General features: G+C 40.6%; 2 pseudogenes; both read left to right on the top strand.

Annotated features, from left to right (window-relative positions):
* Positions 1–10361: 10361 nt before the first annotated feature.
* LOC147426589 (uncharacterized) lies at positions 10362–11483 on the top strand (annotated as a pseudogene).
* A 408-nt stretch (positions 11484–11891) lies between these two features.
* Positions 11892–14365, top strand: LOC147426588 (uncharacterized; annotated as a pseudogene).
* The last annotated feature ends 1326 nt before the right edge of the window (positions 14366–15691 follow it).

Genomic DNA, 15691 nt, shown 5'->3' with positions numbered 1-15691 from the left:
AAAAGATTGTTGGGAATCCATGGGAAAACCCCGCCTCAGTGTTACTAACATTGTGGTAAAGATGGCAAATGGTACCATAGCCAAACCTATGGGGATGCTCAAGGATCTTAAGATCAAAGTTCTAGGACACAAGGTACGACATACGTTCATTGTAATGGATTTCTCTAAACACCTTATGTCATATGAAATGATTTTAGGACGACCATTCATGAGGGAAGCACAAATGGTTCATGATTGGTCTAAAAATCATGTCTATTTGCAATTCCAAGACTCTGTCCTTAGAGTGGATTTGGTGACTGGTAAGGTACACCCCTTAGGGAGTAAAACCATTATTGATCATCGCTCTGACACCACAGTTCACTCGGCCCCACTACAATATTGTTACACTTGTAAGAAGGATACAGACATTGGCCAAGATTCTCCTTATATGGATATCCTACCTGGGATGACTGAGTCAGACAATGTGGATTGGGTACACCTAGCTGCAACCATAGATACCTGGGGAAATAGAGGAACCACTTGGGTCACACCAGAGGGGGAAGAGGTACCACAAATTGCACCTCTGAACATGATAAGTGCCATACATGCATCTTCTAAGGGCAAGGCAATTGTGGACCAATCTGACAGTGACACCGATAGCTCAATAGAAGACTTTGACCAACACGACTTGGACACTGACTCCCAGAGTGAAACGGATTCTGAATCTCATGAATTAGAGAGTGGAGCAAGTTCAGAGTCAAAACATTCGGAAGGACCGAGCACATCAACCGATGATAGCTCCTCCGAGAGTGAAGAGGACACCAACGAGGACTCCTTTAGTGAGCCAGATCTAAATGCAAATCAAAAGCAGGTCTCAAATAAGAAAAAGAAAAACCTTAAGAGGCGTCGATATCGAGCCAATGTACGTGCTAGGATAAACAAGAAGAGATCCTCAGCAGAATGGCTCAGTTATATAGGAGCATGTGATGCTCATCGAAAATTGGTAGACAATTGGGGTGAATATCTCCAAAATGTTATGTGGTGTAGACCAGGACCCCATGACATAGCCCAATTAGAGATCATAGACAAGCCAAAGTTGAGCCGCACTGCAAGGAGGCGTCAAAACCAAGAGTTAGCTCGACAACACAAGAGAGCAGAAATGGAAGCACAAACCAACGCACAACCAGAATCCACAGACTTGCATCCTGCACCAGAACATTTCAAATCTTACACCACAGGGGAAGCAAAGGTTGTGTACACAAAAGCCCAAAGAATACCTATCGATGGGAATAATGGAATCTATGATGGTCCGGCAATAGTTAAAGAAATAGAATTAGCTGACCCCGGTGAAGAATCAAAACCTGTTTTTATTGCCCAAGACCTCACAGAAGTTGAAGAGGCGGTCCTCAAAGAGCTTCTCAAGGAATTCAAGGACGTATTCGCTTGGACATACCATGATATGAAAGGTGTTCCGCCTTCTGTGGTCCAACATACAATCCCTATGATTAGCACTGCGAAGCCCGTACAACAAAGACCCTACCCGATGAATCCTAAGTACGCAAAGATCATTCAAGAAGAACTAGAAAAGCTTATCAAATGTGGGTTCATATATCCTATTGAACACTCTGAATGGGTGTCGCCAATAGTTATCGTGCCAAAAAAGAATGGGAAACTCAGGGTGTGCGTGGACCTCAAAAAAGTTAATGCAGCTACTAGAAGAGACCATTACCCCCTACCATATTCCGAACATGTACTCGAAAGAGTTGCAGGCAAGGAAGCTTATAGCTTTCTAGATGGGTACTCAGGCTACAACCAAATCACGATAGCGCTAGAGGACCAAGCTAAAACTGCCTTCATCACAGAATTTGGCGTGTTTGCATTTCGTGTGATGGCTTTTGGCTTAACAAGTGCCCCTGCTACATTCCAACGATTAATAAACACTGCTTTTAAAGAATATTTGAGAGAGTTTTGTGAAGCTTTCTTAGACGACCTTTGTGTTTACTCTTCTTGGAAAGAACATCTATCATGTTTGCGGAAGGTGTTTGAAAAATGTAGGTTATATCGTATCTCATTGAACCCGTTCAAATGCCAATTTTGGGTCAAGCATGGAGTTATTTTAGGGCATATAGTATCCAAGAATGGTATCTCAACCGATGAGAGCAAAATTAAAGTGATTCTAGAGTTACCACCACCAACCAATTACAAGGGAGTTCAAAGGTTCATGGGACACGTGGGTTATTATCGACGGTTTATTTTATTTTTCGCTGAGATAGCACGTCCTTTGTACAAGCTTCTCATTGAATTTAAATGGACTGAAGAGTGTGACCAGGCCTATGAACAATTGAAGAAAACACTAGCAAGTGCTCCGATTTTAAGGACACCTAACTGGGATGTCATTTTCCATGTGCATATTGATGCATCAAACTTTGCTATTGGGTGTGTTCTCACTCAACCAGGAGAACATAAATTGGACTATCCCATTAGCTTTGCAAGCCGTCAATTGAACGATGCTGAAAGGAACTACACCACTACAGAGCGAGAAGGTTTGGCAATGGTTTATGCAGTAAAGAAATTTCGCTACTACCTTCTGGCAAACAAGTTTGTATTTTATGTGGATCATCAAGCGTTGCTGTATCTGGTAAACAAGCCATGCTCCACAGGAAGAATCACACGATGGTTGTTAATTCTTCTGGAGTTTGATTTCACGATTGTAGTGAGACCCGGTAAAAGGCACGTCATGGCTGATCATTTGTCTCGCATACCCAATGGTGAAGCCCCTACAAGAGTTGATGATGAATTACCCGATACTTCCCTATTCATAGTTGAGACTATGCCTGAATGGAGTGAGAACATTGTTAACTTTTTAGTTAATGGTTTTCCACCCAAGGAACTTCGTAAGGATATCGCTTGAAGGCTAGTAAAAGAATGTGAACCCTATTGTTTGATTGCCGGAACCCTGTATAGATTAGGCAAGGACGATATTCTTAGGCGTTGTGCCCGCGAGGATGGATATTTGTATATCTTGCAAGAAGCACATATGGGCATAGCAGGAGGACATTTTTCAGGGGACCTGACTGCTAGAAAGGTGCTGCAATCAGGCTATTGGTGGCCAACTTTATTTAAGGATGCATCACTTTTTACAAAAGGGTGTGATGAGTGCCAACGTTACAAGACCACACAGCGCAAGGACAGAATGCCCTTACATCCTATTAAAGTAACCCAACCATTTGAAAAATGGGGCTTAGACTTTGTAGGTCCAATTAGTCCCGCAGCTCGCAACACTCAATCTCGATATATTCTAGTTGCTACGGACTATGTAACAAAGTGGGCTGAAGCTAAGGCTTCACAAAAAGCTGACGCGAGGACAACAGCTAAGTTTCTTTTTGAGAACATTATCACAAGATTTGGTTGCCCTTTTGAAATTGTTAGTGATAATGGTACCCATTTTATAAATGAGGTAATAAGAGAGCTTACCACGACCTTTATGATATCCCACCATAAGTCTACACCTTATTACCCGCAAGCTAATGGACAAGCCGAGAGCACCAACAAGACTCTAATCTCTATTTTAACCAACACGGTAGAAGCTCATCGCATTGATTGGGATTTGAAGTTGACATCTGCTCTATGGGCTTATCGTACTGCTTATAAAGTGGCTATTAATTGTACGCCATTCAAAATGGTATACGGCCAAGAAGCGGTTATGCCTTGGGAGTTTGTCATTCCTAGTCTTAGGGTAGCTTCGCAAGAAGGATGGAATGGTAACCCCTTAACCGAGCGTTTGTTTATCTTAGAAAAACTAGACGAAGAGAGACAGTTGGCTGTGCAAAATGCTCTTGTGGAAAAGGATAGGAGAAAGAAGTGGTTTGATCGCCATGTGAAGGACAAGGACATCAAAGTTGGTGATAAAGTCCTTATGTATGGAGTACGTAAAGAGAAGAAAAAGTTGAAATATGCTGGTAAAGGACCATATAGAGTATGTGAAATTACCCCACAAGGTACCCTTCGTGTGGAAACTCTTGATGGAGTTGAAACCATTGGATTCCTCAATGGGAGTAAATTCAAAAGATATTATGATCCTTTAATCCAAGAAGAACTATGGGCCATTCATCAAAAGAAGGCCGCCAAAGCACAAACCGAGTTAAACAAGATACAAGCTCAAGCTGAGGCTAAGGAGTGACAACAACGTATAAGACAAAAACGAGAGGCTAACCTTGGGGTCACAAATGCATTCCACGTGGAAATCGAAGAGGATGGGTTGGACTCTGACACACCTCTACGATAACCCATTGAGTTAAATAGTGCCTATGGAAAAGTGCTATATAACGCCTTATTGGACACGGGTGCTAAATACAATCTGCTATCCTATGGGGTGTGGTGTCAGTTAGGGAAGCCACCTCTATCTGAGAGTATTATCCAAGTCAAGGGTGTCAACAAGAAAAAAACTACGGTTTTTGGAATCTGGCACACTTCTGTCAGTTATGACAATGGGGTTGTAGCTCAAGACTTTTTGGTCATGCCTACTGGAACTATGGAGGGTAATATAAACCTAGGCCGCACGTGGATGATAGCCACCAAATGCACTATTGATTGGGGGACTGGGGGTGTTACAACGCAAAAACCAACTCTTAGCCCTACCACTCAAGCCATAGTCCCTGAGATATTGCCCAAGGAAATAAAACCCAAGACATTGCATGTCCAGGAGGTTGAACCATACGTCCCCATAGCCCAACTCTCTAGAGCTTCAACTGATGTAGTTGAAAGAAAGCTTGAGACACACAAGAACCATCCTAATATAACAGAGAAAAAATACAAGTGGGTCCCTAAAACCTCTGTAGTGAGCATGGTTGATGCAAAAAAATGGAAACCTAGTAAGAACCGTACCACTCACTCCAAGAAATGTAAAGAAACGCTGCGTTGGATTCCTAAACGACTATTGGAAGCCCAAGGATACTATGAAGGAAATGATCAAATCTGGGTGCCCAAACGTAAAGTGTACTCTTACCTGTCACCTGGCCCATGTAAACCCAATCCTGTGGCTCCAAAACAAATTGAAAATCGCGGAAAGGAAAAAATCATGGAATGTTACACACCCGTTCTAGAGCTAGTTTGGGTACCAAAGAAAGAACGATTTGTTCCACCTAGCTCAGGAACAGGGAAATCAAATGAAGCTTCTTGCTCTTCATGTAGTTCCTATACGCAAATAGAAGCTTCGACACAACCTCCACCTACCACTGTACATAACCATACAAGCACGAAAGAGTTTGCACCTTCCGGGGTAAGTTCACCACCTACAACAATGTTGCAAATAAAATCATGGGAGAGTACCTTACCACCCTTGCAACTAGATGAAACGCATAGGGCGGTCGAAAACTATTGGTTAAAATCCTCACCTATTACCAACTGGAACAATTGGTTTCAAAGGGTGACAAGCTCATTTCAAACGGTATGATCTACCCAAGGAAGGGGGGAGTGTTTGCTGACAGTCATCATTCATTTGTTTCCCTCTCAACCTTTTTCCCTGACCTCTCAATCTCCGATCTTAGGGAATGTATATATATAGCCTTATACTCACAAAAAAACAAAAATAGTAAAGAGCAAGAGCGCCTAGCAATGAGAGAGCACCCTATCAGATCTTACATATAAGTCCAAATTCACCGTGTCAATTCAAGCAACACACAAAAACAACTCTTATGTTTTAAAGGCCTAACCAAATCTATCTGTCTTGTCAGAAATGGCTACTTCACCAGAGGCATGCACTTCTATTTTTGATGAAAGGTAACCTTTGTCTTTTCCTCAAGTGTTCTACGTATGCTACCCTATACTTTCTTGCGAATGGGATTTGATAGAGAGCCTTGCATGTGAGAGAAATTTTGAGGAGTTAGAATGGCTGATACATCTATGGCTAACTAGTGATCCCTACCCAGTAGCGAATGTGTCTCCAATGGCACATGCTTATTCTTTTGCACAAGATGAGTATCCACGCATCACGAGGTTCTTGATTAGCATGCTTGCACAAGAGGATGATGAAGAGGAACTAATAGAGACCGAGGAAGACTATGGCCTCACGGACAACGATTTTATTTATCTAGATGATGAGGATAGAGGCCTAGCCTTAGGGTGGCCACCCGGTTTATATAATATCCTCTTTCCTTGATTCTAAAAGGGGTGACAGATAGGTAGGTTAGGGGTCTAGATTGTGTTTTGAGTTTGTTTTTTAGGAGTTTAATTTTTCACACTGACATGCCTCCTAGAGGTATAGTGTCTGTTTTTGGATGTGTTAGGTAGGACTTATATGGATCTCCATCCACATGGCTGAGGACATCTGCTTCAACGAAATGAGCCACTCCATACCTCCAGGTGTACTACTTTCCATGATTCATGTTGGTGGATATGTGTAATTGCTAATAATGATTTTTCATTCTTTGTTTGAGTGCAATAGTTATGATTGTTATCTGCCATTATAGATGTATAAATTTGTCTTTGCTTAAGTTGATTGAACTCCAGTTTAATCTTATGGATGAGCCTGGAGATTAGGAGACCGTGACTTTAGGTTAACTCATTTACTTGACCACTAGGCCTAGCTAATAAAATTATCCGAGTATTTGAGACCTTAGGAATGTTTTAGGCAGAGAAAGGCTTGCTCACTCAAACAACAAAAAACACTAGTGCGAATACCAAGGAAATGGAAGAAAAAAAAAAAAAAAACATTAGTGCCACAAATGAAAAATCTTATGCTGGAAGAGAAATCCTGGCTTGAATTGGTACTTCACTCACATGTATTGTCTATGGTACTAGAGCCCTAGAGGTTCCCAGTGTGGGCGCTTTTCCTTGAGAAGCAAAAAACCCCGGACATACAAAATAAGCACACACGTCACATGATTGTGACCCAAAGTGAAAAATATTAAAAAAAGATAAAGAAAAATTAAAAGACTTCCATTGAGCTTACAATTAACATTTCAAGCTTTTGTTTGCAGTTGTGAGAGCGAGTTGGCTAATCAAAGCTGAAAAGCATAATTAGGGAATCTTGCATTTAGATAATCTTCTTAGCTTAGCTAGTACTAGAGTAGTTGTTTTAACCTTAGTCATAGCTAACTAATTGATAGACTCACCCATAAGCTCAAAACTCTTGATTAATTAATCTACTCAAAGTGCAATTTATTTGTCCTTAATGGTAGTCTAACATTTCATAAGTCTTGCAATTACTCATTTCCACATGTACTTTACATTCCACTCATGATTTATGGAAATATAATTCCGCTTGCTAAAACAGTGACTTTGCCTTGCAGATTCAAATCTAGATGCTCTACAACATGGACATACCAAGCTTCAGCTCAATAGCTTCCGAGGACGGAATCTACATCAGGAAGGGGGGCTGGTACCGGGCTTGTCGGACCAATAGGGAAAGGTAGAGTGATCGCCGATGAGAGGCGCACTTTAACTTGGACATTCAAGGGATTAGTTGGTTAAGCATGGGCGCCCAAGTGTGAATGGGGTGAGCTCCTATAAAAGCCAACTAAACCTAATTTTTACTCATTCTCTCATTTGTGCAATAGAAGAGTGCTCTTGCTCCATCTCCATCTCCATCTTCTTCTTCTTCACCCCCTCTTGTGTGTGTGTGTGTGTGTGTGTGTGTGTGTGAGAGAGAGAGAGAGAGAGAGAGAGAGAGAGAGAGAGAGAGAGAGAGAGAGAGAGAGAGAGAGAGAGAGAGAGAGAGAGAGAGAGAGAGAGAGAGAGAGAGAGAGAGAGTGTGCGATCGAGCATTACGAAGGCACGGCGGCGGCGAGGCGGTTGAGCGCGGCACGACTGCAGCTTCTTCTTCATCGCGGCGAGGAATCCACCATGAAGGTGAGCGTAGAGCGGTGAGTGACACATCCTTTGCTCTCTTGAGCTTGCTAGTTTAGGCTTGTTGTGTGCTTGGAGCCGTTTGTGGCTCGCACACGGTGTATTGGCAAGTCCCTTGCTTCGACAGTGCGGCAAGGAGCGCACATGAGGCTTGAAGATTTCAGGGCTAAGAGGTGGGGTTTTCTGTAATTACATTTAGAAGACTTGTGGTATCAGTCGGACTTGGTCTCTTGAGGCTCTAGTTGTCATCTCTTACCTTGAGTGATCAGTATTCGGGAGGTCCAATGTATAAGCTGTCTTAATACGTTTCCCATTTAGACTGTTTACAAATTTATGATTGAGATCAACAGCGTGTCTCAAAAGGTATCATACTTGCTAGTGAAGGCATCAATGGAAGCATTTGTGGGACTCGAAATACAGTCAAAAAGGTTTTGAAGCACATAGACTCCGATGAACGATTGATGAAGTTGAGGCGGACTGAGTCTCCTGCTACCGATGAAGAAGAGGAGCTTCATCATGGTCATACCGTTGGGGTCATGTCAGGGATAAGCTTAAAAATAAGGTGTGTAAACTACCTTTGTGGAGTCTCTTGCTCTTTTGAAAATTCAAGACTGTTCATTGTTTAAAACAAGGTCTATAGGCTATATTGGCAGGAAGAGTATGCAAAGGCATATTATGCTGCTTTGATGCAAAGGAAACAAGCATGACCGGCTCTTTGGCCAACAGTGACATCAAGCAAAGGTCAAAAAGATTTTGAAGCACATAGAGTCTGATGAACAATTGATGAAGTTGAGGCAGACTGAGTCACCTGCTACAGATGAAGAAGAGGAGTTTCATCATGGTCATATCGTTGGGGTCATGTCAGGGATAAGCTTAAAAATGAGGTGTGTAAACTACCTCTGTGGAGTCTCCTGCTCTTTTGAAAATTCCAAACTGTTCGTTGTTTAACACAAGGTCTATAGGCTATATTGGCAGGAAGAGTATGCAAAGGCATATTATGCAAAGGCACATAGAGTCCGATGAACGATTGATGAAGTTGAGGCGGACTGAGTCACCTACTACCGATGAAGAAGAGGAGCTTCATCATGGTCATACCATTGGGGTCATGTCAGGGATAAGCTTAAATATGAGGTGTGTAAACTACCTCTGTGGAGTCTCCTGCTCTTTTGAAAATTCCAGACTGTTCGTTGTTTAACACAAGGTCTATAGGCTATATTGGTGGGAAGAGTATGCAAAGGCATATTAGGCAACAGTGATGTCAAGCAAAGGTCGGTGGAGAGAGAGAGAGAGAGAGAGAGAGAGAGAGAGAGAGAGAGAGAGAGAGAGAGAGAGAGAGAGAGAGAGAGAGAGAGAGAGAGAGAGAGAGAGAGAGAGAGAGAGAGAGAGAGAGAGAGAGAGAGAGAGAGAGAGATAACCTGATGGTCACTGGTCTTCATCTTGCCGGGAGTTGCCGTGAGTTGGGAGAGGAGAAGGCAACACGCTCCTTTTTACTTCGTTAATTAGCCCCTATTTTTTGCTTGATGACGCTGTTGTTTTTAGAGCTTTACAGCGCGTCCCCGCAGCTTTTTACTTTGTTAGCCACTGTTTTTTGCTTGACGGTGCTGTTTTTTTTAGAGCTTTACAGGGAGATAAGGTGCAGCCACGTGGGCTGTTGAGTGTCCAAGAAGGGGCCAAGAAGCGAAAATTTGCCACTTCGCTAACAAAGTAACAAGAGCCACTTACAGAGAGAATGAATTGCCTGCGCTCTTGAAATGAGCAGGTGGCTGAGAGCTATTGGGATGATGCCATGGCAATGACTGAGCAGGTGGCTAGGAGCTCTTGGATGACTGAGCAAGATTGGGTTTCGCCAGCGAAATACCTATGAAGACGTAGATTCTAGACCAACATGAAGGATTTGTAATCATATGTATGGGACTAGCTAGCGCTTGTTCCTCGTATTGGAAGTTAATTGAGGATGCGTAAGAGCCATCAGCAACCTTGAGTTGTTGAAAATCCAAGAGTTGTCTTCCAACCCCACCTGTGCTAAAGCTCGCTAGCACCTTGGCCTCACCCCCATACTTTGCCGCTTTCGTATTGTACAAGCTCACAAGGTCTATTACAGAGTTGTATTGCCCCCACAATGTTGTGTATTGGCTTTCCACACCATCAAAGGGGCTATAAATGTCACACTTATTACCCCTTTGACCTTCAACTGTGTTATGAGCTGCCCAATGCGCGACACAAAGGTCTGCGTCGAGACCCCATCGAAATGCTTTCGAAGTATACCACATATGGCATACATATCTCATATGGCATATATATCTCAGTCAAGCCATAAGATGAGCACAGGTCGTTTCAACACTGCTCCATGCAAGGGGTTTCACCGGCGAAACCCTTGTGAAAATTTAGAATGATGTATGGAAGAGACAGAGAGCGCGCACGCACACACACACACACACAATGCATGTGATGTCGGATTTTGACTGAAATGCATGTTCTTAAGTTTTGAATTTTAAATTTGGCCCATAAATAAGCATCTTGTTTTGAAGAAATTTTAAATGTATGTAAGTTTAATATGTTTGTTGATATTTGTTTATTTGTTCTTTATGAAAGGCTTCTAGATTTGGAAAGAGGACAAAAGGTTCATCCAAAGTCATACGCAAGAAGAGGAAATCTGTTGCTAGCAGCGAGGATAGCGAGAAATCAGTTGATAAAGCTGAAAATGCTCAGGCTAATCAACAAGTAGAAGACATTCATGATGATCAAGGAGATAAAGAGGCCACCAATGATAAGGATGTAGATGGGGGTATGAAGGACAATGAGAAGGTGACAAATGACAAAGAGGTTGAGGAGGTCATCCCACAAGCTATTATCAGGCCCCAAGGCTCCGAGTTTATAGACAGTTTAACCCTGAATAAAGGATGTATACCCCCTATGATTCCTCTTTGTAGGTGTTTGATAAATGAGAGAGTACGAGAGCTTAGATGGGACCTTTCTCTACTTAAGAAGGTTTTTGAAGAAGAAGGGTACCTTAAGATGAAAGGTATGTTCATCTTATCCATAAATCTTCCAGATGGTTCAACTAGAGATGTTAATGAGGACATTACAAAAACTTGGGACAAGTATTGGCATATGGTTAACAAAGAGTTTGAGGATGAGCTTGAAAACAATGATCAATGGTCCATGTTGAAGGGAAATATGTTCTTTGTCTGGGAAGGGAATCATCGAGCGGCCTCTTGGATGGAGAGCATAAGCGAGGTCTCACGTAATGACAAGAAGAAACATGTGAGGGTTTTGGCACAATTTATTGTCCCTACCCAGCAAGAGGAGTTGAGATTAATTGCTGCTCTTCAAAGATTGAACATGTAAGTCTTATTTTCATTTGTACATTAAATTTTGCTTTGTCTTTGTTTTAATGACGTCTTGAGGTAAATTTTCTATGGTTTATTGTTTATGTAAAATGAATGAAGAAGCAATCATTAAGACCAACCTCAAAGACTACTTATATCATACAAGTACCATTTGTTCTTTAGATGGGTCTCAAATCACTAAAAATTTTACTGAGGCTGAACAAGTGTCAATGGAGAAAGCAAGCTCAAGAAGCACAATCAGGAAAGAGGGTTCGGTATCCTCTTACTCAGTCTATCCTTGGTCCCATGGTTTATGGGGTATGTACTTAAATTTGTTAAGATTAATAATATTTTTGGTTCTTGATACATTTTATTGAAATGGTGTATGCAGAATAAATGGAAGTCTGATTTACAGGTAGCATTAAATAAGATACCTCTTACTTTGTCACAAGATGAGCGTGTGAGGGCTGAGATTCAAGCAAAGAGCAATGTTGTCAAAGCTTACAATAGATGCATGACTCGGGTGAGTACTACACTCTATTAAAAGTATAATAAAAAGATTTTTCTGTTTATTTTGTTTGGTTATTGTAGAATCTATCCGTGGTGAATCCTGCTAATGGAGAAGAATGGATTCTCATTTTATGGAGTCTTCCTTTTGAGGATGAAAAATTCAAGATTACAATAGAGAAACTCTACTCTATATCTTGTGCTACATGTTCTCAAGAGCTAAAGATAAAAATGCTAAAGCTTTTGGGAGCAGATGAGAACTTTCGCCAAAGTTTTGGAATGCCTTTGGGAGATCATTTCTATATCCCTTGGTTGGCAAAGGCAGTATGGATGGATCAAGTCTTGGAGGATGCAAGAAGGCTCTTACAATAGGTTGTAGATTCCACACATGGAGTTCACAAGGTGGTTTTGCCTTTAGATGTTCACTTGGATTCATATTTTGAAGACATTGTTGGTAGATATAGAGGAGTACTTTTTTATGAATTTCAAAAGGAGATGAATGTGGCTACTCCACCATCAAAGCATGTGTACTTGAAAATTTCTTCCCGTCGATTGGTCTATAGGTAATTCCTATGTTATGCATTTTGCTAAGTGACTATTGTTGTATTATATAAGTTCGTTTTATTTAAGGTTTATGTAAATTTCATATTGTTGTAGGTTCTTGATGTATCTCATAAGAAGTAAGAAGATCACTTGCATGCGTTACATATGTAAAGCATGGACAATTATGTGTCCTCCTACATATAGTATGTACACCTCCACTATCTTTAGAGAGAACAATGATTCTGGTGGACCCTTTCTTCTCATGGATTAGGAGCGTAAGCACTGCCCTTGGTGGATTGATATGAAGAAAGGTGAGTGTCTAGAAGAGGAGAAGGAGAATTATCTTCATCATTGGAAGGGTGAATGTAAGTCCGACTCAGGGTCATCAGGAGAGATGACTGTTGAGCAAAGGAAGAAGATGGAGGAAGAGTTGAAAGCTCTCAAAGAAAAAGAAGATCAAGAAAGACAAGGGCAAGGCAAGAATCATGGAGGCCGTCCACCATCAAGCAAGGGTGGAATGTCAATCAAGGGTAAGTAAGTTAAATTGTTGGTGGGAAAAATATGTTCTTGCTATTCTTTCTTTTGTTATGTCTTATGCTAATCATTATGGCATGGATTGATTTGAAGAAAAATGTGTTATTTTTTTGGCTATTGTTAGATACAAGAAACTTAGGAAGTTGTCATACCCAAAAGAATGTTCGAAAGGGAGCTTTGATTCATGCACCTTTGGCTAGTTTCCATTCCATTCAAAAGAAAGGAGACATAAAACAGTCAAAGGTTTGGATTTATGATTACATTGAGCTTGGCAAGGAGTTCACTGCAAGAAACTTCAAGGATGGTTTTGTGGTGATGCGAGAGTTTTTTGTTGGCTTGGGTGAACATGAGAAGATAAGAAATGGAAAACCTAGTGCATGGAGTGTTGATCTTACTGTTATTGATCTTCCTACTGGTAAGAGGGTTTTCAATGCTATCTTGTATACACTATGCATATACTTAGCTCAAATTCTTAACACACACTCAAATACAATAATTTTTCTTGTAGGTGGGCTTGTTCAAGGTTTTGATGGCATTCTTGCATGGAATGAGCTAACAGATGACCATGTCAAGTTTTCATTGGTGGTTGCATCTACAATGATGGATGACATGGGTTGGGTGCTTGTTCTTTGTCCTAGCACTGCTCTTAGTCTTGTGGAGACTTGGCCACACGCACAGGCCTAGAGCTGAGTTTTAGGTGGATCATGGAGAGCTCTAAGCCATTTTCATCACAAACAAAGAATGGGCATACACAAAAGGTAATAAAGCATCCTTCAAAAAACATGAACAATTATTTAAAATAAATTTGATCATGCAAAATTGACTTTTTTATGTGTTGTTTCCATGGCTATGATAGATGAACGTATTCTATGCTTTGGCATTTCACAAGGCAGGAAGTAATCCTTCATTTGATCATGAGAGTGCTTAAAAGGTTTGCGTGTCATTGTTTATTATTCAATGTGATTGTTTTTGCACTAAAATTCTTAAATGTTCATGCATAGCTACCTTATTTTCTTGTATGGTAGGTGGGGAGAGTCTTGCAACAAGATCTCTCAATGGAGATTATCAGTCACTACTTGCCATCGTCTGCTCTCACAACACGTAATGGCAAGAGTGGTGGGTGGAGAGGCATGTTAGAGAGGAGTGTTGCCCATATGCTATTTTTTGTAGAGGCCTTGTGCCCTAAAATAGGTACATGTTTGGAGCTTGATGGTGGTACAAGGCCTTTATTAAAGGAAGCTATGCACACTTCTCGTGGTTGCTTGGTCATGGAGAGTGATCTAGAGATATGTGAGGGATACTTGTCTCCTTTTGTACAGGAGTTCTATGGTGCTCTTCAAGTTGTCGAGCTTGGAGATAGTGATGATCGCATTGATGATGTGGGGAATGATTTGGTTGTTTATGATGTGCCTTCAGACTAGTGAGTTTTCTTTATTCATTATTTTATAGCACCTAATTTTTATTTTTTATGACATTATTATCTCATTGTGATTGATAGTGAGCTACCTTGCTATGCAGAGGCAATGGCAAGGCACATGGTGACCACATATTCATATGGCCAGTCACTCGTGCGCGAGAGGCGAAGGCGAAGCTGTATCTTCATTGATGACCACGCAGATTTGGAGTAGTCTTCTTTAGAGTGGATCTTATTTTGCATGATCACATAGCTTCTTTTTGGGTGTGCAAAAACTTAATTCTAGCCATGCAACTACTATTGTCTTTTAGTTTTATTGACTTCTAAACTTTGAGAAATATGTATTTGGGCAAAACATTGCCCAGACTTTTGGACTACATTAAGCTTGTTTTGTGTATGCAAACACTTGATTATGGGCTTGCAATATGCTATTGTCATTTGGTGTAGAGAGATGTTTTCTTTGAAGCCTCATAAAGATGTTACATATATGGACATAACAATGCCGAGACTAGTGGACAATATCATTATTGTCAATCTTCTTGTCATTCATTGATGATTGCTCAATATTAAGATGACACTAGCTAATTGTTTATTGTAAAATGTAATTTTTTCTTGTCGCTCATTATTGAGTGCTCAAAATTGGGATGACATTAGGGTCTACTTCAAATAAATTAGAAGTATTGTCTCTGTGTGCACGGGTGCATATTTCCCCTCAAAAATGCCTCCTTCCATTCTCGGCCTATTTTTATAATATCACGCTTAACACTCGTGTAAAATTCATTCGTAATGTGTGGGTATAGCATGGGCTTGGTGAACTCATGGGCTTGTAACACTAGATGTCAATTTGAAGAGACATATCTAGTTAAATTTTCATGACAATTGGAAACTTTTTGAAATTGTATGATTGCTTCAAAATCCTCATGTGAGGTCTCTCATAAGGAGAGATTTTTTTTTGTAAAATAGTCCGTTATACAAACAAGAATCTGGATGATTTTTTAAAGGAAAATACATGAACTTGAAATAGTGCTTAGATAGTTACACACACATATGCAAGGTGGAGTGGTGACCCCTTGATCCTAGTGATTAGTAAGTATATGAACGCATGAAAGTTTGTTCTGACATATACGCATGCATATATATTGGATTAGTTGTACATGTGATGTCTATGAGGTTTGCTAAAAATTGTTGATTTGTCTCATCATTTCACTCTACAATTCCCTCCATGAGTTAGTCAGTCCACTTCTAAAGATGTCTAATTATGCATATCTAAATAATTATCCACATCACGGTGGAGCGGTGATCCCTTGATGATTTGATCATTTGAGCATTTGATGCTAGTGATCCTTGCAATATATAGAACTCTAAATTATGTTGAACTTTATTAAAAAAAACATTGTTTAAGGTCATTACAAGTTAAGAAATACGCATGCACACATCCACATATATGCGTGCACACACACACACAAACACACTTACACTCACACATAGATATATATTTTCATAATTAAACATACATAAATTGTTCACTTTTATATGTTGC

This window comes from Adiantum capillus-veneris, chromosome 24 (assembly GCF_014529385.1).
Source record: "Adiantum capillus-veneris isolate H3 chromosome 24, ASM1452938v2, whole genome shotgun sequence".
Classification (NCBI taxonomy): domain Eukaryota; kingdom Viridiplantae; phylum Streptophyta; class Polypodiopsida; order Polypodiales; family Pteridaceae; genus Adiantum; species Adiantum capillus-veneris.
Note: the sequence above shows the minus strand (reverse complement) of the source record. Positions and strands in the feature narration are given on the sequence as shown.